Genomic DNA, 24,412 nt, shown 5'->3' on the forward strand with positions numbered 1-24,412 from the left:
GAGAGAGAGAGAGAGAGAGAGAGAGAGAGAGAGAGAGAGATCTAAAAACAAATTCTCCATTTCTTTCCTTTATTCCCTCTTTTGTCCTTAATATCCTTTCCTTTCTTCCTTTTTCTCTAAAGGAAGAAAGAAAGGAAGAAAAGGAATTGAGGAAGAAAGCAAGGAGGAAACGAATGAAGGGATGTTCGCTTCTTTCTTGCTTCCTTCATTCCTTCCTTCCTTTCTCTTATTCCTTCCTTTCATTCTTCCTTCTTTCCTTTATTTTTATTTTTCTCTCCTTCCTTCCCAACTTTCTTATCATTATTATGTTCATTCAACCCTTTCATCAGTAAATTATTCATTCATAATTTTCTCCCTTTCTTTCTTTCTCCCATTTTTATTGCCTATCCTTTTTTTCCCCATTTTTCCTTCATTTTTGTTAAGCGACATTATGCACAAAACTACCCTAACTACCCTAACTGAAAATAACACCCGTCCCCTCACACACGAGTTGCCCCTGTAATCTGTGGAGGCGCGTCAGTCTGTCAGTTTGAGACGAAGACCTGAACTTGCCCTGCTCCTCCTATCACGTGGCACGAGGGTGTTGGTTGCCCCAGGGTGGTTACGGTGGTGGACACATGCGAGTCCCTATCACAGAGGGCGTTAGTGCCAGGCATGTTGTGTAAGAATACCCGTGCGGCGTGCTGTGGCGAATGTACTCCTAGAAAGAAGGATAGGTGGATAGTAGCAAAGAGAGAACGGGAAGTGGGGATAGGTAACAAGAATAGAGAATCACTAAGTCAGGAAATAAATTCAAAACAAAAGTTTGTATAAAATTTCGATACTTTAGAAAGGATAAGGGTAGGTTAGTGCTAAAGTTTCCGGTTGAACTTATTAGAAGTTTTATACGGTATCTAATCTCTCTCTCTCTCTCTCTCTCTCTCTCTCTCTCTCTCTCTCTCTCTCTCTCAAGCTGACGACCTGTGAGTGACCACCCTTCTTAATTTAAACCACTGCGTCAATAGCCTTCGCTCATGTTTCCCATAGGCGAGGACTGGATGACGAAGAGTTGCCAGTCTCCGTCTGTGCAGTGGACGGCTGGGATTTTCTGTGAATCAAGTGACAGGCGGTGGCGAGAAGGCCTCCATTCACCTCAACACTCACCAGTCACACCTCCCCCCACCCCCCCCTCCCTGTCAGCCAGCCAGCCAGCAACAAAAAATGCCAAACCAGCTGGCATTGTGCATGACCGTGAAAAGGGAAACCGTCTATAAACTTGCGTCCTGAGTGGAAATATGGATGAAGTTTGTTTGCCTCGATGTGTGTGGAGGCGGTGGAGGCTCGCGCGAGGGCCGTGAAGGTGGTGGTGGTGAACGCGCCTCCCATGCTTCCTCCACTTGGGGTCTTTACCCAGGCGCAGTCAGCTGATTGGAGCAGTTGACGATTTGTATTTTTATCACACGAGTCAAGTACAAGAAATCGAAGAATGATCACAATATAATTACTTGGAACAGTCGTAGGTGTTTGTATATAAGTAACATGAGTGTATGTGCTTTCCATGAAGCTATTACAAAAGCAAAGAAAACGTGTTGCGAGCGTCTGGCAGCTGGCAACTAGCTCAAAGGACGGGTGGCCCACGCGTCCGGCCTTCAGTGTTCTTTCCGAAGGTGGGGTGAGGCGGACCTCTGACAAGAGGAATAGTCATCGGTGCTCACGTGTTTATTTGTAGCATAACGCCCCAGGCAAGAGCAGTTGTCTGACATCCAGGCCGTGGAGAGGAGCGGGCTGGTTTATAGTCATATTCCTGGAAATCGAAAGGACTAGGAAAAGACTTGTTTCGTGTGTGAAAGCAGACGTTGTGTTGCAAGAGTGTATCTGCTGCTTGTGTTATGGAAGTTTAGAGGCACCATACCTGCATTGAGGGTGCCTGGGGCCGTGCACACACCACCACGCCAGCGAGGTGCTGTTAGATGGCCGAGACACGCCTACTTCAAACGCCATGGTGAGTGAGGACTGCAACTTGCACTATCATGCTAGGGTTTAAACATGGTCAAGAATAGCTTTCTGATTAGACAAACGCACAGGATTAATGACAGTGTTCTTGGCATTACGTATTGGCAGGATTTTGATTAAGTGTGTCCTAACATTCGTGGAAAGACGAAGGACACGGTAGCACACGCAGCGAGTCCTTGATCCTCCTCTTTGACGGTTCATGGTCAAGACTGTAAAAACAAACTAGGATGGAGCACGTCCCGGGGCTATTCCCATCAAGTTGTCTCCTTTAGCGCATTAGACGAGTCAGGAGGTGGAACAGAAAGGTCCGCGGCCCTGTTCTTATTTACTGTATAATGTTGCTGCAACGTGAGGCAGTGAAGATATTTTTTTTCAAGTGTTTGTTATTTGTATTCTTGTGGGGTGAATGTGTTGTGGTGCAGCAGAGGAGGCAACAGCGCGGTTATTATTTCCTGTATAATGTTCCTGTGTACAACTGTTTTTTCTTGGTGTGTTATTTGTTTTTGTGTCACAGCTGAGAATTGCGTATTCGGGTTTCTGGACGCGCTTCTAAAGAGTTAAGGACTGGCTGGGTGGAGGCCTTGAGGCTGAGGTGATTTGGACGTGACTAGACGGGACTTGACCGAGCAGCAGCACCAGCAGGCAGCAGCAGCAGTGACGTGTTGGGGCGGGTGGGAACAAGAGTGGTTTTCCAGGGACGTCTGTGTGTGTGTGTGTGTGTGTGTGTGTGTTTGACTGGCGCAACGACTCGAAACCTGTAGGGATCACTATCGGCAGCTTTTACTAGATAACCACAAACCACATGGAGTTATCATTGATGATTCTAAATTTCAAACGCCATTTTCATGAAACTTCTGGCATTACCACGAACCGTATTGCTTTCAAAGACCTTAGTCTACTACTACTACTACTGCTACCTACTACTACTACTATTGCTACCTACTACTACTACTACAGCTACCTACTACTACTACAACTGCTACTACTACTGCTACCTACTACTACTACTACTGCTACCTACTACATAATGCCCATGCCCGTAAAACACTTCGTAACGCCCACGCTCCTTGTCTCCATTACTGTATAACAGTTTGGTGATCCATACACCCTGCCCATCTGTTGCCATTGTTTTAATTGTTTTAATACCAAAGTAAACGATCCTACTGATCACTGATTTTAATAACATGCACAGCCGCTCTTTAAGTCCTCATATTCTTTCAGTTTTCGACTTTGCCAAACTTGAAATAGTAACAATTTGCATGCGCCAAGCCATCAGCAACGCTCAACACCACACTAATTATCACGATTATCCTGCTCGTTTCAATGACAGGTGTGGATTTGGGGAACTAAGTGATTATGCATGAAAAAAATATTGGTGTCTTATATTCGTCTCGCTGCACCCATTAAAAGCTGCCGGTCTTGCAACTGAGGAAAAATGGACGTTCACGCGGCTTATTACAGTAATGAAAGTATATACGGTAAGCCATTTATTCTTTCCTCTTTAACCCAACTGTGGGGCAGGATTGTGATCAGCATCTTAAAGAGTAACGTATGTTTGCTATTGTACATCTACCTCCTTTATTTTTTCTTCTTTTTTCCTCCTCCTTTTCCTCCTCCCGTGTCTTCTTTTGTTCCTTTCTTCTCTTTACTTCTTTCGCTCCTCTGCACCCTCCTGTTCCTCCACATTACCCTGTACCCCTTTGACTTTTTTTTTTATCTTCATCTTCTTCTTCTTTCTCCATTTTCTTTTAATTCTGCTCCTACTCTGTTCGTTTCTCTCCTTTTTCCTTCTCTTCTTTCTCTCCTTCTCCTCCTCCTCCTCCTCCTCCTTTAATTCTCATCTGTTCCTCCTCCATTACTCCCTCCTGTTTCTCTTCTCCTTATCTTGCTCCTTCTCCTTTCCTAATCCTACTCCTTTTATTCTCCTTCATATGTTTCTCCATCACTTCCTCATTTTCCTGCTCCTCTCTGTTCCTCCTCCTCCTCTTTTTCTTTCACCGACTCTTATCTTTTCCTCTTCCCTCTCCTCCTCTTTTTCTCTCATCTCCTCTTATCTCCTCCTCCTCCTCCTCCTCCTCCAGCAAAACCTTTCCTCGCCACCCATGATGCCCAGTGACAAGATGTTCCCTTCATGAGCCAGACTCTAGTTGGGGCAGCGAAGGACATAAGTAGCGGCAGCGGGTGAGCTTGTGTCTGTGTCTTTCCGCATCCACACGACGAGGCACAGTGTTCCCTGAGTTATCGAGCCGCGCCTAGTGTCCCTGCCAGCACCACAACAAACGCCGAGCCGAGCCATGAATCGCCCCGTTACTCGCTGGGCTCCTCTGAGGCCATAATTTGACTGCAATACTCGCGTGCAAAAAGTGGTCAGGTGTGTGGCGATAGTTGCGGTGCGAGGCTATTGGGTGAGGGGCCGCGGGCTGCAAACGAGAGAGAGAGAGAGAGAGAGAGAGAGAGAGAGAGAGAGAGAGAGAGAGAGAGAGAGAGGGGTATGAAGGGTGGACTAGCGGCTGCTATGTAATAGAATTTTGTTTTTATTCTTTGTGAAACCGGTACCATTATTATGTATTTTGCACAGTTTCCTCAGACGCGCCTCTCGTAACAAGCACGACGCGGAAGAAGTCTCCCGCTCGCTCCTCTTTTATCGTGTTCGCTTTGCCGCGCCTGCGTGAAGTTCCGACACTTCCGCGAAGAGGCAAACTTTTAAGGTGTTCCTTTTTATTACTATTAATCGAGGGAAATCCCGTCAAGGATGTTTCTGCCTCACATATCATCAGCATCGTCCGTCTTCTCCTCCTCGTCCTCCTCCTCCTCCTCCCTTCTATTCCTTCTCCTCTTCTTCCTCCTCATCAGCGGCCGCAGCGATGGGAGCAACGGCCGCCCGATAAATGAATGGGCAAACCTCTTCCCTCTAGCCCACGTTGCAAGGCTTCTCGTGCTGACCTCTTTTTGTTCCCTCATGCTCGTTTGTGTGCCTCTCCCTTGACGTGTAATTAAGGAACACACACACACACACACACACACACACACACACGTCCACCCCTCTCATGCCTTCCTTCCTCGCTACCTTCTTTCGTCTCCCCCTTTTTTTTTCTTTCTTTTTCCTGCGTCCGCCGTGTAGCCTTGAGGGTAACCTGACTACCAAGCCTTGAATAATGCACCCCCTCCCCTGCAGAGACCTATGTCCAGCCCTTACCACCACCATCACCACCACCGCCGCCACTTTCTTATCGTAATTTAATTTGCCTTAATTTATGACGCAGTAGAAAGCCTCCCGAGGATCCGCATAATGTATACGTGCTACTTAATGCGGTTCGTTTTATGTATTTGTTTTGTATACCTTAACCAACTCCCTCACACAACCACCACCATCACTACACCCACTACAATAAACACCACCACAACTACCATGTCTACCACCATTCTTGTATACTTCTCCACTACCACTACTACTACCACCACCATCGGCACCACAATAACTACTACCTCAACCACTACCACCTTCACCCACGTACCTCGCACTTCCTCCTCCGCCAAAACCACTCCTACCACCACTACCACCATCACCTCCCTCATCGCCTCCCCTCCCCTCCCCTTCCCGCCCTCCACGCCCTCACTATGTATCACTGTCGCCTCACACACTTACGCCTCATTCACTTCTTGTCCCTAAAACCCTTATTTACTACGTGCTCGCCCTGTGTTGCAAGCTAAATTTTCAAATCCCCAAACGAGCATCTTAATTAAAGCGTTGAATACTCTTCGGGAAATATTGTTAATTTTTTTGTGTGTGTCTCCTTTGCATATTGTGAGGATCTGGATATATTATTTTAGATCCACGGGCCATCAGTTATCGTTATTTATTCCCCAGTGCAAGCGGTCAGTCCTCTGCTTTATTATGCTGGAACCGTGGCCCATTAATTATCATTATAACACCACGTGCATATAATTGATTCGCTTCCCGTCCCACCGAGCACCCGTCCATTCATTAGGGCTTGTCTCACTCCCCTCCTCGTCCCTCCTCCTCCGCCGCCTCAGCCCCCGCAGCGCCCACTTAAAAGCCTCCCAGTCCGCCCACCACACGCCCGGCCCGCCTGCCTGTCCTTCCACCCGTCCGTCTCTGGGTTATCAAATTATCGTATTCAACCACTCAGCACGTCGTATTTTCCTGCTTCTGAGTCACAGCTATCGCAAACAAGCGCCAATAAGTAATGTTTTTAACGAGAACTTTAACTGGAATCTCGTTATCTGTGTGGGTAGGAAAGTTTTGAGCCCTGGAACTGATAAATGCGATGTTTTGAGTACGATAATTTGGCAACGCTGGTCCGTCCACCCACCCACGAATTTCCCTGCAGCTCAAGTCACTCCCCTCGCAATCCGTCACCCTTCATGTCGCCGCCCCCTCCTCCACACCCCGTTCTCTCGCCCCTCTCCCCCTCAGCGGCTTCTCCCACGTTTTTCTCCTCTTCTCACACCTCTTGCCACCCCCGCGACCACTTCCACAAACCCAGCAACGCCCTATCGCCCTCAGCACACCCAGGGTAACACGCTCACCCTCGCCCCTTTCCTTCCCTCGTCCACACATCGCTCTTCACCTTCTCTTCCTCCCAATGGTTTCTCCCACGTACTTTTTTCTTTTCTTTCTCAGACCGCTTTTAACCCCCACGATCACTACCACAACCTTTCCGCTGCCACATAACGACCATCACATCACCACCACCACCACTACCGCCACCACCGCTACTTCCTCCTCTTCCATTACCACTTCCCACGCATTTCTTCCCTTCTCACACCATTTTTCGCCCCTACGACCACTTCCACAACCTCACCTCCACTATACAACACCCACCACACCACAAACAACACCCTCATCACCTCCCACGCTGGGCCACAACCACCGTCACCACCATCACCACCACGGCCACCCCCTTACCCCAGGTTTACCCCCGCCTCCCACGCTTCCCTCGCACCCCCTGCATACTAAACACTGGGACGGTCATCTCTGCCATTGAGGCTCGCTCGGCCAGGCCCAAGAGTCGGCCGCAGCGGGATTGGGTGAATGGACGTCCTTTCAGTGCCCCGCTACAGCACACGACCCATGACATCTGCAGCGGACCCCTTCATTTGGACTTGAAGGCAGCAGTTCACTTCCTCATCACCTTTATAGATTCGCCACCGGCAGGGAATGAGTTGAGGTTTTAAGAATGAGTGTGTTGGGAGGGGTTGTGTCGGGGCATCTCTCTCTCTCTCTCTCTCTCTCAGGGCAGCGCGGCTACCTCCTGACGGCGTGGAGGTGCCATTCACCACTCGCCTCCAGACGCAGCAGACCAGAACGTTGGCGGCGGGAGGGTCGCTCCACTCCTGTATACATGGAGCTGTGTGTGAGTGTGTGTGTGTGTCTAATCGTCGACCGAAGCCTTTATCAAGTGTTAAACTCGCCCTAGTCTTGATTTAAACGTTTCATTGAGTCTGTCGTTCCGCTTCATCCGTCAATGGCACTTCTCGACACACACACACACACACACACACATGCAAGGGGAAAGAAAGAAAACGCAGTGCGAAGTTATTGCTTAATACATTATACAATATTTATGATATTTGCGAAATTTTCACATGTACTCACCACCTCACTGAACAACGGCCAGAGAAAACGTAAAGAGAAACCTCGATATGCAGCGAGGTGAAAAAAAATGACTAAGACGTATGCGTATTAAAGTAAACCAGCAGTTTGTATATTATTTTAGAAGAGAAAACGAGTTCTGTGGGGCTGGGCTCGCCATAAGTGGGTCAGTGATAGATGAAACAACTGCATCCCTCGCCCCTCCTCCTCTCCCCTTCCTCCCCCTCCTTTTCCCAGCACACCGCGAGCCTCCACGAATATTGATGAGGTTTACATGTTTTTTTTTTTCCCAAGTCCAGCCGTGGCTCGAGGAACTCGTGGTACATTTTCGCCACCCGCGGCCTCAGCGCTGTCCTGTTTGAGTTCGTGTTGTTGTAGCCAAAGAGCGCGTTCGACCGTGGTTTGACCGGTAGAGGCCTCGTCCATCCCACACAGTTCGAGTCACAGGATTCCAAGGCCGTGGTGACTGGTTTTGTGCTTCCGTCATGTCACCAGAAGCCTCAGTGTTGTCCTTAAAGATTTAATTAATAGTCCAAGGAGCATGTTTGGGCCTGTTAATAATTATTTAATGTCTCGTTCAGCTCCTAAGTCAAGTGTTTCTTGTAAGCCCTGCTGTGTCTCGAGAGTCTTGTGCTACATCCTTGCCACTCGAGGTCTCAGCGAAGTACTGCTAAGAGTTCCTGTTGTGGCCAAGGAACGTATTTGCCCATGATTTGACTTGTAGAGGACTCTTCCAGCCGTTCAGACCCTGAGTCCCGTCCCCTGTGATGGATCGAGGGCTTTGTGGGACACCCCCACCGCCAGAGGTCTCAACGCTGTCCTGCCTGAGGTCCTGTTGTGGCCATCGAGCGTGTTTGACTCGTCGAGGCCTCGTCCAGCCATTCAGGCCCTGAGTCACGTGATGCTGCGGCAGGCATGACCGTAAACGGCTTGAACTCCTTCGCATTGTTTATGGCCGACCATTTCGAGTAGACAGAGAAACTACGTCGCGTCGCTAGCCGGTGAAGGAGACGCAGGTGGAGGAGGAACATGACCCGCATGCTTTTCGTTTGGCGGAAGAGTGTGACCACACGCACGATTACGTTAACTTCAGATTCTTGAAGAGAGAGATAAAAAAAAAAAGATTTTGGGAGGAACATGACATTGTTGGTTGGAAGGTGACTACACGATAACGGTGACCTTTTAGACTTTCTTAAGAAAAAAAACAAAGATAACAGGAGGAACATGACACGCTTGCTCTCCGTTGGGCGGAAGCAGGTGACTGTAGGATAACGTTGACCTCATCGGCTTGGTAAAAAAAAAAAAGAATCTCAGGTATGTGTATCACTACATTCAAGCTGTCAAGTTCGTTATCGGTGCTGCCACGCGTACTACGTAACCCACTTCTTGACGGAGGTGGGTACGAGCACATAGCGCAGCACTTCCTCGTTTTTTTAAAGTTCGTCCTCTGAAGCAGCAATTATCTTCAGCGCTATTCTTAGCTCAAGCCTACTTAGGAAAATACATTTTCGGCGGAGAGCATTAGGGAGACGTAGAAAGCCAGACTTAATAAGCGAAATGAAGGTCAACACAACCTCTTATGTACTGGCGGCGAACACGCATGTACACGGTTCCGAACTGGGGCCTCTGTGTGTTTATTTTTTTAGGCTGGAGAGGAAGGGCGGGGAGGAGGGGAGAGGACGTGGTGTATTTAAATGAAAAAAACTGTCGGAAAAAGAAGTTTGTTGTTTGTTTAGGTGTTCGGAATGCCTGTTTGTTTAATTCCTTGTTCGCTTGTGACTCCTGTATGCTAATTTAAAACCTGACTCCAACTCCCCGCCGCCACTTTCCTGGGATGTACAGAACTACACACTAACAACATCTGCTTAGAAGTGAGAAAACAAATAGTGCTCCTAATGAGTCAATCCAGGCCAAGGGTTGCGGCTGCCTCCCAGTCACCAGTTCCTGAAAAGCTGCACAGAACTAAGCACTACACTTACGTTATCTGCTTAAAAAGAAGGAGAAGATTGGCGTTCCTAATTAAATACTCTAGGCTAAGACCAACTGCTGCCTCCCCATCGCCACTTCCTTGAGCTGTACAAAACTACACACTCTGATGATGTGCTAAAAAGGAGGAGGAGAAGAGTGATCCTAATTCACTGCTCAACAAAAAAACACGTAACATGCCATTATCAGGTGAACCATGTGACGATAATCTTCATTAATATCCCCGAATTCCTGCATGCGTCCACCGTCACAGAATTTTAGTAGCTATATATTCGTGCCGCATTATAAGCACGCTTTTACTTGTCAGGTTTAGTGTGTCATTTGAGTCTGCGGGTATCTAACGAAAAATGATTTGGCAACTGTTGTCTGTGGGCCGGCCGTGGGTCAACCATTGTCCGATTTGTTTAGCATCAGCCTGCCTCTCCCTCCGCCCTCTCCCCCTCTCCTCTCTGGACTCTCCCTCCCTTCCTTCCCTCTCCCCCTCTGCCTCCCACTCCCTCCTAAAGAGCTGTGGCTAGACCTAACGGAACATTATCTTGCTTACTATCAAGGGGCGACACGCGCTTAGCAATGCATATTACTACAGAGAAAACGCCGCGCCCATCGAGTTTAGTGATTGTGTTTTTTTCTTTACATTCGTTTTAGCTTAATTGACCTGATTTTTATTTATTAGATCCTCTGAGGCTTGAATGTAGTTAGTAGCTACCACGGACGCCGGTCTTCATTTTTTGGGCTTCTCTCTTTTGTCCCCACCGCAGCGTCGCGTCCACTCAGATCAAGAAAGCCTCCCAAACTAACCAGGTCACGGATTTAATGTCATGGTAAGCCCGGTCCTTGCAATGTTGTAGTTTTGCACGGCTGTTTTCTCATTGGCGGGGAGGCGGAGAGGAGGTGACGGATATGCAAAATTCACAGTAAGTATCGTTCGTTGACCCGCCTGTAGAATATAAATGCTCATCTCTTCAAGTGAGAAGCAAATGGCAAGGCATTGAATATACTGAATAAAATGTCTCATTAGTGGTAATGGGAGGTTCATTTGGTATGCCCATGAACAACTTTGATTGGTTTACTAATTTCAGCAAAGAATATATTCGATCATTCATAATTTGTTGGCCAAAACCTTGCGTACCTCATTGCTGCTTGAACAGAAACTTGTGCCCATGGTTTGAGGAACAGTGGAGCGGAGGGCAGCACGGCCAACCAACTATAAAAAAAATATCATTATCGTAGGTTTTCCTTTCCAGGTCTAAACGTGTACGATTTTAGTGTCAGAAATGAGAAAGCTGCCATGAAAAAAGGTTAGTAATTTGCTTTGCAGTTGACATTTGTACTAACTTCCACTCAAGGAAATAAAAGTAAAGCGTGTAAGAAATGAATGAATAAATAAATAAGTTAATATGTAGGTAAATGTACACATGAACAAAACGTTCACAAATAAAGAAATTGTCAAAATATTATCAAGACAAAATCGAAAATAAAAGCAACTTAATGCAGAAATAACAGTTTCCATTTTAGTGTGTACTCTTTTTTTCCATTTTTATCCAACTCAAGCATTTCAAAACCATATTTTTCGTTATTTTACTGATCTTGCAGATTTGTAGAGTTGTATTCTTAACAGAAAATAAAAATCGTGTAAATTGCTGGTCACACCCTAAAGGCTTCTGTCTTGCCTTCCTCATATTTTCTCGACACATCAAACAAGAATAAAATTATGTATGCACAGTCCGTGTTTTTAGCGCCTCAGACCATAACGTGGGTGGAGGGACGTTGTTTGCCTCTGTCGCTCAAGGTCACGGGCGATGAGCTGCCGCCGCCTCTGCCAGGTTTTCTCGTGCCGCTGAGAGGAGAGAGTTTGCTTTGATATTCAAGTCCGTGGCACCTTTGAGGTATATTCCGACGGGTACTGACGGTCTGCCGCAGCCGGTCATGACGCGGACGGATTATTACTTTTAGCGGCACCTTTATAGGTTTTTCTTTTTTTGTCTTTTCACATTCCATTCCGCAATCGTGTGAGTTCATGTCATCCCAACGTTCTCCACTTCGCAATCGTAGTGGGGATTAGAGTAAGCGGATGTTTTGCCATATTGCCGGGACTTGAACATGTTATGGCCGCACGATGACTGCTGCCGTGTGCCAGCCACCGTCACCGCACCGCCTCGGCCGTGTGCTGCTACTCGCCAAACTTCATCGTTTCATTTATATCTTTTTTTCTTAACAGCGAACATGTGGTGCATGCCAAAGATCTTCAGTGGATGCACTAGATTCCATCAGATATTCCACAGTTTATGTCGACTATTGTGCAGATTGCAGCCTCATCTTCCTCTTATTTAATTATTTAATTATTTCTTACTTAATTGTTTCTTTTTAAAAACAAACATGGCGCATCCCAAATGAACACCACTGTGTTAATACAGTTTCTCTAAAATCAAACATGGCGCAGTGGATGGTGAAGTCTTAGGATGTATTCACCAAATTTCAGCAGATGATCCAAACTATGAAGAATGTTATGAATTTTGCAGACCAGGGATATATTTTGTCTTCAGTAGCGTCTGCAAACTTCATCGACTATTTTATATTATTTTTCTAACGCTATCACCGGGTAGTGCACAGCAGATCTTTTCAACGCGTTCTCCAAAGTCCAGCAAATGGTCCAGAATTTATGGGGAATATTGTGATTTGTGCAAACTCAGCTTCTTCCTTTGGCTCCAGTAGCGGCGTCTTTGGGCGGTGTGTGCACTGGGTGTGATTACCTAGCGCTGAATTTATGGCTGCCGGGGTGACGGGTCAAGGCTGCTGGGTGGCAGTTACCCGCCCCTTCCCCCGGCTGCCAGGGACGCCACCCAGCCCAGGCGCCGCCTTCAGGAAAACGGCTTCCATGCACTCACTGGCTCACCGACTCGGTTGGCGAGTAGCTGATTGTTACGTTTATGCGCCAGACGGCAGAATCGGTGTTTTTGTTTTGTGACGCGGGTGCAAGGGAAGGAGGTTGATGCATGCCTGTGTCTGTATGCACGCTTGTGTACGTTCTGCTCTGTGTTTGATGTCGTAGTTTTCTTTGAAGGAGGAAAGTCCGTGCATGTCTGTGCGCATGCGTGTAGGCTGTGCTGATGCTTGTCTCCGTGTGTGCCTGTGTGTAGGCTGAGGAAAAAGGTTGATGCGTTTCCCTTTATGATAATGTGTTGATACATGTTTGCGTGTACGTGTGTATGTGATGTAAGGAACGATGGGTGATGCGTGTTTATGTGTACCTATGCTTGTTTGTGTTGATACATATGTATGTCTGTACATGGTGTGAGGAGCACAGGTTGATGCGTGTCTGTGTGTGTACGTGCATGTCTTGCTTTCTTCTGTTTTCGTGATGCCATTTGGCGAGGCAAAAAAATTAACTCAAAACATTTCAGTCAATCCGTAACTGGTGGTGTAAACTATATTATTTCGTTTTACAGAGCAGTCCAACTTGAATGTAATTGACTAAAACAGAGTCGATGTACAAAGCCTCTGGATAAGGCTTTACACGGACACAAGGTGGTATCATTCTGAACAACGTGTGTACATTTGAACGGCTCCAAGTTAATTGCGTAATAAATTGGTCCACATAAAAATATAGTAATTAGATATATGTCAGTGAATTAGTGAATGAATATATATAAACGAATAAATACATCAATAAATCAGTCATTCAATCAGTGAATAAATGAACTAATAAATGGCGACACTTTTATCTTCCTACACAACAAACAGACGATGCTGGATCAAGTGAAACCTCCGGAAAGCCGTGCCGCGAATACTGATCCTCGTCCGCGGCAATTAAACAGATTCTTATTCTCTGCCTGCCTGTCATTATCTGTCTGCCTGTCTGCCAGTCCGTCCGTTTGTCTGTCTGTCCGTTAATCTGCCTGTCTCTTTATTTTTCTTTCTCATAAACAACAATAATAATAACAACAACAACAACAACAACAACAACAACAACAACACCAATGCAAGATGGCGCCACTATAAACACTCGCCTGCGCCAGAACGGGCTGGGCCGACCATCAGGCCCCACCTGGAAGAAGCTTTGGTCCGACCATTAGGCCCCACCGGGAAGATGCCTACCGGCGCAATAGGCAACAACGTAAAACAACAACAACAACAACAACAACAACAACAACAACAACAACAACACACACACACACACACACACACATGCGCGCGAGAGAAAATCCTGTCGTCTGCCTCCATCTGTTTGTCAGCTGTCGGATTAGCGACGCCCCGATCCCCCCGGCGGGGCTGACGAGGCTTCAGAGGCAGGAATGAAGGAAGGAGAAATTCACGCCGACTAAAAATGACTCGAAGAAAACAAGACTTATCAGAGAACGAGTGCGATAAATTGGAGGCTATTTTTAGAAAAGGAGTTCAAGAGAAATTGTGACATGCGAGGCCAAAAGGTGAGGAGAGAAAATTATCAAATGATGAAAGGGAGAAACAGATCATAGTGGAAATTTTAGATGAGATAAGTACTCGAAGAAAACAAGATTTATCGAAGACAAATGCAGGAAACTGAATTATTAATTTAAGAAAAGGAGTTTAAGAGAAACTAAATACAAATATCATTGAAAGGAGGCGGGAGAAAATGACAAAGATAGAACGAAGAAAATATACGGTATACGATAACAAATGCGGGGAATTAATTTGCGGTTTTTAGAAAGGGTGTTAGGTAAAGGAAATTTATAACGAGAAGAAAGAGGGAGAAAAGAACTTTTAAAGAGGGGGATGAGGGGAAATTATATGACGAATAGAAAGATGGAGGAAAATCAAAGGTAAGAGGGAGAAAACAAGATTGGAGACAAATGCAGTATATGTGAACTGAATCCTCTTCGAAAAGGATTAGTAGAGAAATTATACCATACGAAAATAAAAGGAAGAGGGAAAAAAGAATGAGAGACTGGAGGAATAAACGAATCATGGTGACATAAAATAACGACTCTGAGAAACTAACTTATATACTAGTTTTAGAGTTCGAGGTGAAGAAAAACTGTAACAAGAATGGGAAGAAAAGAGCAAAAAAGGTCAGAGATCGAAGGGAGAAAAGGGTCAAAGGGAGAAGGGAGAAGAAAGACCATAGTGAAAAGGCAAATATATATAAGCCTTTACAGTCGTGTTGCTGACGAAGACGTTGATGTGACCAAACTAATGTGTTGGTGAGAATACCGAATAGAGAGTAGCGGGCTTTTTTGTTATTATTGTTTCCTTTTTTTGTGCCCTTGAGCTGTCTCCTTTGTTGTATACCGTCCGGCAGAGAATTCTTTTGACGGTTACGGTCTGATGGTGCGCTCTCATGAGTAACCTGTTTGAATGCTTTATCAGTATCTCTTTCTGGACGGGTGGTGGCCTCTTCTCCAAGTCGTTGAGTTAAAACCTATTTACTGAAGCCGGGCAGTGAAGTATAGCGTTACGCGTCAGCAAATGGCTCAGTGGGCTTAAGTCTGGCTATCTACAGACAAGGATACTACACAGGTGACTAAGGAGACTATATAAGAGGCCAGTGGTCGTACACACTTAGGAGCTCTTGAAAGCCGGTGCGTCAGTTCATCACGATTCAGGGCTACGAAAATAAAAGAATAAAAAAGAGCAAAATTTATCCCCGTTTTTTTCTCCATATCGTAGTCTTATAAAGAGTGATTCTTCGTATGTGATGGGCCTCAACATTTATGCCTGAAGCGGTCGTAAATGTAGAATTTTTATTATAGAGCATTGTGTGGTTGATCAAATGCATAAATTGATAGATCAGGTTAGTAAAGCACACGAGTTTTTTTTTTTTCTCTCTCTCTCTCTCTCTCTCTCTCTCTCTCTCTCTCTCTCTCTCTCTCTCTCTCTCTCTCTCTCTCTCTCTCTCTCTCTCTCTCTCTCTCTCTCTCTCTCTCTCTCTCTCTGTGTCTGTCTCTCTGTCTGTTTGCATGTCTGCTTTTATATGTCTATTATTATTTTTTTTTTGTGTGTGTGTTTGTCTGTCTGTCTCTGTCTGTCTGTCTTTCTGTCTGTCTCATATTTGAATAGAGCCTCAGTAGTAAGGACAGGAGGTGAGAAGCAATTTATCACAGGTGAAGCGCCTCAGGTGCGCCGAGTGACTGCCTCCTGAAGGCGTTCACTCACTGACCCAGATAATGGAACCAACATTTGCCAGTGACAGCGATAAGTCTATCCGACCCGTGTGTTCTCTTGTTCTCACTGTATCATTATTACTATCTTCACTATTATTATCATTATTATTATTATTATTATTATTATTATTATTATTATTATTATTATTATTATTATTATTATTATTATTATTGTTATTATACCGTTCTTGGGGTTTACTTATTCTTTTTTTATATCCACCGTATGTAAACCGTTATAAGGCAACTCAAACGTATACATCTTTATAAAATTCAGTGTTCCAAAACGAATACCAGTTTTATATTTGAAAGAGGCTTCTGAAATTGCTAAGGGTGTGATTTTTTTTTTTTTTAATGAAACAAGTATTTTCTTTGGTGACTTTTATTAATTAATTTTTATGCTCCCCCAAACCGGAGCAGTAATACATACATACGTCTTTTACTGATACATTTGCAAGCCGTGGGTCGCCTCTGAATCAGGCATGGAAACTATCTGCATATTCCTGCCACGCCCCCGCGACGCCACATCACCCGTCGCCACCTCCTTTGTGGTGCATCCTTCAGGGCGATGCCATGAATAAATATTTGAGGGACTACAGCGCAGCGTTGGCGGCTTGGCTCGTTTTGTGGGGCAGGGAAGGCGGGAAAACGGTGTCGTGTGTCAGGTGACGTGTCTGTCTGTCGCCACATATTACAGTTTGTTCTCTACCTGCAACGCACAAAGAAAGTTATTGGTGTGGTGATGTACGGATTATATTTCAGGGAATGGAAATCAGATGCTGTAAATATAAAGTTTCGTTGCTGATTAGTTGTTAGAGATTTTTTTCTTTATGTACAGCCCATAGCGCCGTTAGACTTTCTTGAAGGGTTTTGGTGGTCGACTCCAGTCCGTTATAGTGCGGACGAATTTTATTTATGGTGGCTGCTGTGATATATGACTCTTGCTTTGTCCATGGTGTACCCGGTGATCCTCTTGACTAAATTTGTTGAAGATAAGGTTGATTGATGGACTTCAGGACAACTTGAGGGGAAACTCCGGCCACTCGATCGACGATAGGTAGTTGAAAATTGCCAGCTGGCTGGTTTTAGGAGTCACTTCGTCCATCTGCTGACCATTCGGCCACCACCTTTTCTATAAGATTCATGTACGAATGATAGATGAATGTCATACTCAATTTGTTAGTATTTCCGAATGTGTTTATGTACATATGCATATAAGTACACACACACACGCACACACAGTCGGTAATGACCTTTACTTAATGGTGACAAGAGTTGGCAGCCGGGCTGGTGGCACCGTTGCGGGGCAAACTCCGCCCCTGACCCACGCATGGCGCTGACGCAAGCTGACTGGCGCGCCTGTGCACCCCTGGACGGGCGGCCACACACTAGTACGGCTGACGTCACCCTTGATCCCGGCCAGCGGTCAGGATTGCAACAGACTGATGGGGATTACACCTGTGTGGATCAAGGGCGGCGGGCGGCCTGGGAGGTGCTGTAAAGGCAAAGTGCAATCAAGCAATGACATTAACCTTTTATTTGAGCCTCGCTATCTCCGCCTCTGTCTCCGTCTTGTTTTCTCTTGGCAACTGTGTCATCGGTATGCAGGTGGGAGTGAGTAGAGCGACGGGGGGAGAGGCAGACGGAGACGCGAAATAGGCACATGTTTAATATATTTTTGATTTTTACTTTCAGGTGAGTGAGAGCGAGGGTCGAGGCGGCCAGACCAAAGGAAGGTGCGCTTGGTGAGTTGTCAACGCCGCTTTCTGGTCACTATTTTCACCCATCATGTAATATCGAATAGCTGTCAAGTGGTTGGATGGAGAAAGTACCCCAAACCTCCATATGCTTTGTTGTGGGCCTCCATGTAGGTGACGGAGGTGCGCTAGCCTCTGCATGAAGAAAGTGGAGCGTTGGAGAAGTAAGTGCAAGAAAGGAGGCGAAGGCAACATAAATTTGTATGCGAGGCGAGAGCAGGAGCGTGGCAGGTGTGGTCATTCAGAATATTGCGAGGCCCCTAATAGGTCCACCTCTGCTGACCCGCCACACTCACTTGCTGGCTTTTTTTGTCCACTTTAATCCCTCGTTCGTATTGGCGGCACACTAGGATGGGGTCAGGGTGTGTCTGGTGGGTGGGAGCCGTGGGAAGCAAGGAAAGGGCGGGGGTGAGTCATCGCCAAGGAGCCGGGCGGGAGTGAGGGTGGGAGGGAAGAGGGAGGATCTGGCTGTAACTGAAGAAGTTCACATAGTTTACTTGATCTATTTTGTGAAAGTTTACAAAGGGTGTCCTAATTCTGCTTCTAACGACTACATTTTTTTTATGGTTTCTTTACAGTTAATGATCAACAGAAAACGAATATTAAAGCACAACTGGTTTATGTGGAAATAAGTTGCAACTATTGTTTGGCTTTGTTTCTCTCCAGTCATTAACGACTCAAGAAGCAAGTATTGTAAATGCAATTGACCTAAACCAAAATTAGTGTCAGCCTTATGTGGAAAGTGTCTCAAAGAGCACCGTGACAGCAGGAGACAGTGAGGAAATGTCTGCAGTTCAGGGCCGAGGCTTACGGGAGAAAGTGCAGGTGTTTGTGGGCAGAAGCAGGTGTGCTGGAGGTGGAAGGTAGGCATTAACATCATTAGCGGGATTACCTGGTGACTTACGGGCGGGAGCCGGGGGGTGGGGACGCGGCCACACCAGATTTGTCAGGCGGCTAAACAGGACGAGGCGCCGGCGGTCCGATGGGCGCCATCGTGGCCTTTGTACCTCAGACACACAGCTCCATTACCGCCGCCTGGGTACCTACGTGACCATATTATAATTATCGCAGCTGCACACGTGGCCTGCATACCCGTGGACACACTGCACGGCCTATCCAAAGAGCTTCGTTCTTTATATATTTATTACTGCTGCATACGCGTCCTGTATACTTATGAGCGAGTGTTGGTTTAAGACACGGTTCTTTCAGGGAATCTGTTGCCCTAAGGGTTCTGACCAGCTGTACACATCCTATCTTGGGAGCTTAGTTCTTTATATACTTATAGCCGCTGCATACGCGACCTGCATACCCATGGGCACAGCACACAGTCTTTCTTAGTAGCTTAGTCCCATATACGTACGTTGTTTTGGCAAGTACTGTTAGTCGAGGCGTCAGTATTCGTATCAGAAGCACAGTACATTGCTTTTCCAAGGAGCTTAGTACTATATATACTCGTCGTTTTGCTGCTGCTGGGAGTACTGTTACATGAGGCTTCAGTACCCGCAGCAGAAGCGTGGCCAGGGAACGCGCACGTAGCCCAGTCCGCGTCGGTACGGTGATTAGTTTGCTTGACAAGAAACCTTTGTTTATGATGACACGGAAGAAATCTGTCCGCCAATTGCTCGATAAGGCGCGCCGTGCGGAGTTAGTAAAGTTGTCTGTAATGTTAAGCTTCAAATTGAGTGTCGTTCGTCAAGGTGAGTCGCCGCATCCGTCAGGCCCGGTGGCGCGGCGGAACGAGGGTGTTGCGAGGCGATAACCATCACCAGGTGCGGGTCGCGGTGGGCAGGTTCTCAGGAGCGTCTCCCTAGTGGCCCTCCCCTCTATATGGACAGCAAGTCTTTATCGCATTCCTCGTTAATGACATTTGAGTTCAAAGTGGAGATGTCTGCTGTAAAATTTGTGTTGTCAAAGAGGAAAAAGAAGCCCACGTTGGGTGCGTGCCGAGGTGGGGAGATTCACCGGAGGGTCGCTTGAGAAACTCCTTTGTGTGAACATTAAACGTCGTTAATGATACTTTGAGTTCAATGCGGAAGTGTTTGATTTAAACATGATATTATATTAATTTGGTTAAAAAAGGACTATATTAAAAGGTCCTTGTAGTGGGTGTTAGCTGTAAGATTTGTTTGAATTGAAAGAAAGATAGGGCCATGGAAGTGTTTTAAAAGCTATTACACACTTTTTGTGCTAAAAATCTAGATAAAGCGGAAGCGTTTGATGTAAAAATTGTGTTTAGATGCAGAAAAAAAATGCTATTGAACAGTCCCAGCAGCAATCAGCAAGGTTGCTTATTTGGCTCACTGACGGTGGTGTGAGATTACTGGCAGCGGCTGTTGTCGTGATGCACACTAGAATATACGATAAGTGTATTCTGTCACCTCAAGATGGGATATAAACAACATAAACCACAAAGGCATGGCTGTCCCGCCTGCCTGTGGATCAAGGGAGACTTTTGACGGATGTGCCTTTGTGCAAGTAACGCTAAAGACGAGGCGCCGTGTTCAAATACTGGTCTTGACCCTTTGATAGATGTGTCGCTTATGGCAGGTGTAAGAAAAATAAATTACCATAAATAAAGTTGTTTGTACGACTTTTGGGCCGCAGGGTTGTCTGTGCGTCGGTGTAAGTACTAATGTTAAGGTTGAGGCGCCTCGGCTAAACACTACCTTTTGGCCTTTGACGGACATGTCGCGACTGGTAGATGTAAAAGATAGCAGTTGCCATAAATAAAGAAGTTGCTGCAACGGTCTTAAGGCAGCTGAGTCGTCTTCTAAACACTACTTTTTAGCGACTCTCATCTTCGCATCCTTGACCTTTGGGGCTGCGGAGGCAATGACCCGCGGACAAAAAGGGGTCGGCTCTGGTGATGTCCGGGTTACCACGGTTTACCTCCCTCAGGTTTCCCAGGTACCCATTTATCGAGCAGCCACTCAAGGAAGATGAACAGCTGGCCAGACTCTCCCGACCCGGACCTGGCGGGATTCAGAGGCTCAGGAGCGCCAGACTGAACACGACCAAGAAATGATGAATTGAGAAGAGAAGGTGGAAAAAGGTGATGCGGAGGTAGTTTGAACACGATGATGCACTCTAATTGATGTTCGCCCACGCACGTTGGGACGAAGGGAGTAGTGATTAAGCAAGTGCATTGGTGAAGATAGACAAAGAGAAGGGAGAGAAGATGGTGTAGAGTGGTAGTGAGGCTTATAAGTACAGAGGCCCTATATTAGATGTTTCATAACAACACTCAAAGATCCTAAAATAGACCCAAAAGTAAGCTGAACTAAGGTAGCCGTGATCTGTTTGCCAGGGTTGAGTCCTGTGCACCACTGAAAAGTTAACAAAACCATCATCATGTTTTGCAAATATTCTCAGCGAATTGCAATATCTGAAATAATACAATGTCCTTCCTCTAGTCTGCTTCAGTCTCTGAATACTAAAGTAATATTCCTCCTCTTTTTATAGTTAAGTACATGACGGGCTTGAATTGATTGTTTATCCATTACTTGGACTTTCTGGCATATTTCTGAGGTACACTTGCTTTAGTTCAGGAAGCGTACAGTGCTGCGCCACCAGCCTGGTGGAGCATCGCGCTTCAGTGTTAATTTCTCGCCCTTAGTTTACTAAAAGTAGCCCTCGCTTTCACTGCCGTCTCCAACAATGTCCTCGCCGCCACAATGAAGCCACTGTGAGTTCAGATTTCACTGCAGCGTCGCCGACCGCCACTCTTTGACATTATGATGAACTGTGTCATCATCCATAAGATGCAGGTCAACTTTCGCCAATAAACTTGTATACGTAATAATCATTATGCTAATAATGATAAGTATAATAATGATAGGTATAATAATAATAATAATAATAATAATTATTATTATTATTATTATTATTATTATTATAACAATGATGATAATTAAGAAGCAACTATTACAGTCGTAATAAAAACAGTAATATCATAAACAACAACAAGAATAACAACAGCAACAACAGCAAGAACATTAATAGTATCAGTATCTTCATCATATCATTATTAGCGTCATCATCATCATGGGCATCAGCATCATACTTCTCTTTATCATCTAACTGAGTTACCATCATCATCGTAATTATTATTATTATTATTATTATTATTATTATTATTATTATTATTATTATTATTATTATTATTATTATTATTATTATTATCATCATCATCATCGCTTCAATATGGAATTTTTAAATCCTAACTGGATAAGTTATATCTTGACCTAAACTAAAAGTAGCGCCTTTTTGACGCATAGATTAAGAAGCGGCAGCAACTGGAAGGCGAGCAGGATTAAAAGGAGGAGGAGGAGGAGGAGGAGGAGGAGGAGGCACTTATCCAGCTATCCACCAACCAATCTTCCACCCACTCACCCACCCACCGGCTTCAAGTGACAGGCCTCGTTCGCCTGAGGGACAGGTGAACAAGATCCTTAGGTTTTGTACTTTGCTGTCATCTTTCTCGTCCGTCGAAAAAAAAATGATCAAATGCTTTGCGGTTTTTCGGTAGCTATTTTCATAAAGTTCCCATTAATTAAGCATATTTAAGTCAGCTCCACATGAAGTACCAAGCGGGCAATCTGCATGCATCTGAGGAGGTAATATTGCATGATACGTTTATTTGAGCTCACCATTAATGAAGTTCACATCAGGCAAGTCATGCAATATTGTTCTATGTTTATCAATTCGATTGCTGTCATAAGCGATATATAGACAGGTCTCCTTCCCTTATCCGGTCTTCCCTGCAGCAAGGCGGAGGAGGAGGAGGAGGAGGTGGAGGAGGAGAAGGAGGAGGAGGGGCAGCATCAGCAACAGCAACAATAACAGCAACAGCAACAATAGCAATAACAGCAGTAGCACCAGAAAAAAAGAGGAGCAGAAATAGAAAAAGAAGAACCAATAAAAGTACGTAGGAATAAGAGTAGGAAGGGTAAGAGAAAGAGGAGTATGGAGGAGGAGGAGGAGGAGGAGGAGGAGGAGGAGGGCAGTGAGAGCTGAGGTGGGGCAGGGTGGGGCAAGGTGAGAGTGTACTGACCCTCGCACTATCCCCGCCAGAACCTGCCTACACCTGGGTGGCCGTGGGAAAGAGCGACGGGTCTCTGCGGTGGTGCGAGGTAGAGGGTCCGGGACGTGACCAGCGACAATAGGGCCCAACACCCCTCCCTTCCGTCGGGCTGGTGCGGTGGGGCAGGGCAGGACAGGACAGGGAAAGGGCAGGGCAGGACAGGACAGGGAAAGGGCAGGGCAGGGAGTTGGTGTGGTGGTTTAACTGGCTTTGTCCTCTCCGGTGATCTGCTGTGTTGTTTTGTTAGGCTACGTGACCCGCCCTGGGATGGTGGTCTCAGGTGCAGGCCGGCTTTTAATTTGTTTTGATTTGTGTTTGGTAGGTAACGAGATAGATAGATAGATAGATAGATAGATAGAGATAGATAGATAGATAGATAGATAGATAGATCTTTGGATTCTTTTTAGGAGCAGCGAGTAGCGGGCTTTTTTTTATTAATGTTTACTTTTTTGTCTCTTTTCCCTCAGAAAAAAAAAGATAGAGATAGATAGATAGATAGATTTTTTTTTTTGAAAGGGACCCAAAGTCACATTAAAAGTATCCTCATAATGTCTACAACCCTTCGTCTTTCATGTCATTAAATTATTAGTCTGTCCCTGCCTGCCAGTGTATAGTCGCCCTCATCACTATCCCCATTATTGTTATGCCCATCACCAACACCACATCCACAACCACCATCAGGTATTATCACCACCACCACCAACACAACCACCACCCTTATCATTATCACCATCACGATCACCACCACCACTATCACGACGTTAATCACCACTGTTACACCACTGTCAAGGTCACTGCCATCGCTTCAAGGACACAGACGGAGGCCGTTAGTGGAGGGTCGACCTCAGGAAGGCCACGACGATGATACATCTCTGTTAAGCAGCCTTTTCTTTACGACTCTGCCTTTCATAATCCGGATTTCGTGTAGGGTTCAGCGGCAGTATTTGTTCTGTAGAATAAACTCTAATCCTAAAATATACCCTCAGTCGCGTCTCAGAGAGCTTGTGAATCCTATTAGAAACGAGTCTGGCCAGCCCGGATCAGGGAAGTGGTCTCGTAAAAATGGTAATGACAGACAAATGATAGACCACCCCATCGCCGCACACCGGGTCCACCCGAGACGCAGCAGAAGTGCAACCCTAGCGGGGGCCGCCTTGACATCGTCCCAAACTGGCTGCTCGCCCCTGCATGGCCTTGGTGTGTGGGCCAGGCGGACGTGCACCCACTCGCTCGATTGGTGACACATGCGTTGAGATGCAGCGTCACACTCCATCGGACACACATATGGAGACGGTGGTCAGGGCGGCCACAGGCACATCGGCTAATATAGAGGCGGATTGACAGAGGCCGCGAGTCTCGTGGTGTTGACTTCATAATTTTACATCAGTGCTCTGCGTTCAGATTTGTTACGACGCACTCATATCCAAAGATGGCCGCAGGGTTGAGAAAATAGTCAATATATATATATATATATATATATATATATATATATATATATATATATATATATATATATATATATATATATATATATATATATATATATATATATATATATATATATATATATCAACGTGTCAAACTGAGTCCGTGTTTGCATTAAAGTGTGTCATAGCAACAGACGAAACCAGAACAATTGTCAGATTTCAAAGAACGAATTGCACTTTCGGTAAGTTGCACGAACCAAACTCACGGCTGAGAATTGAAAACAGAAGCCGTATGTGTGCCGGGGGCAGCCCCTGACCCCCTTCACCCCCGCCCGGCGTGGCCCGCACCGGCCTCCCCTCCAGCGGGGCAGGGCGGCTGCCGCTTACTCACTCATCTCATTCAACGGAAAGGT

At 45.9% G+C, this 24,412-nt stretch overlaps 1 protein-coding gene across 1 annotated transcript in view; it reads left to right on the forward strand.

Annotated features, from left to right (window-relative positions):
- Window positions 1-1,655: 1,655 nt before the first annotated feature.
- LOC127007326 (probable serine/threonine-protein kinase nek3) overlaps window positions 1,656-24,412 on the forward strand; it is a 132,728-nt gene continuing 109,971 nt past the window's right edge. The window contains exon 1 of the mRNA XM_050878141.1: window positions 1,656-1,981. The gene's annotated coding sequence lies outside the window, so the exon portion shown is untranslated. The remainder of the gene's footprint in view (window positions 1,982-24,412) is intronic.

The sequence above is a fragment of the Eriocheir sinensis genome, chromosome 3 (genome assembly GCF_024679095.1).
Source record: "Eriocheir sinensis breed Jianghai 21 chromosome 3, ASM2467909v1, whole genome shotgun sequence".
NCBI lineage: Eukaryota > Metazoa > Arthropoda > Malacostraca > Decapoda > Varunidae > Eriocheir > Eriocheir sinensis.